At 40.3% G+C, this 968-nt stretch overlaps 1 protein-coding gene across 1 annotated transcript in view; it reads right to left on the bottom strand.

Moving 5' to 3' along the window:
• grid1b (glutamate receptor, ionotropic, delta 1b) overlaps positions 1 to 968 on the bottom strand; it is a gene marked incomplete at its 3' end in the record, with an annotated part of 390408 nt that overhangs the window by 364948 nt on the left and 24492 nt on the right.

Genomic DNA, 968 nt, shown 5'->3' with positions numbered 1-968 from the left:
ACACCAGCCAGCTGCCAAGTGCATTCATGTGCCACTGAGGAAACAACAATGCATTAAGTTTATCAGGCGTCCTCCTGTTTCTGGCAGGTAGTCAACCAGGATTCTGGGGCTTTGGGTCCCAAAAGCCCCAGAATCCGATACAGCAGCTGGTCTACGTCGGGATTTAGCTCCCTGCCCATGAACTCTGGCTTCTAGCTGGACCTGTTCCCCTCATGGAGGCTGCACGATAATATTTCTCAGATGCTATTTTACTGTAAGCACCCGCTGCCAACCGAAACTATGGAAATATTCTGGGATTTCTCTTTTGTTGCCGATTAATGAATATTTTATTGATTTCTATAAACCGTGCAAAACAACAGATGTGTCCTGTGATCACAACTGAAGTTGGATTTGAGCTTGAATAAAGAAATTATCAAAACAAAAAAAGCATGAGGTGTCCCACATCATAACAAATAACACATAGAAAACTAACTCTTCAAATACTCAAAGAAAGAATAAAAAGAAGATAAAGTGACGTCTGAAATCAAGTAAAACAACAAGTAGATTACACCGTTTAAAAAATGCATAACAACTCATTTTTCTGTGTCACCCGGTTGTAATCTAGACACATTTATATTCCTTCTTCCTTCTCTTTGAGTTTGAATCTCTCCGATCGTAGCACCCCGTTCTAGAGCAACAGGAGTCATGTTATGCATATGTACAGGAATCATTTTTGGAGTTTTTGTATTGTTATCTTTTCGGCTATTTGCCCATGTGTGTTTTTATCTCGCAGTCCCGGCTTCAGGTCCAGTTTCAGCGGCTTTCCTTTCAGGACCACGGACAGAGACGAAGCGTTTCACCTAACCCTCCTGTTGTCTTCCCGTCAAAAATTGAAAATCAACACTTTTATCTGATGCTTCTTATCAATGTTTTTAACTTTTTCTTAAGTTTTTGTCCCTTTTTCTCAACGATTGTCACTTTTGACGTTT

Source organism: Etheostoma spectabile, chromosome 21, assembly GCF_008692095.1.
Source record: "Etheostoma spectabile isolate EspeVRDwgs_2016 chromosome 21, UIUC_Espe_1.0, whole genome shotgun sequence".
NCBI lineage: Eukaryota > Metazoa > Chordata > Actinopteri > Perciformes > Percidae > Etheostoma > Etheostoma spectabile.
This window is presented reverse-complemented; position numbering and strand designations above follow the sequence as displayed.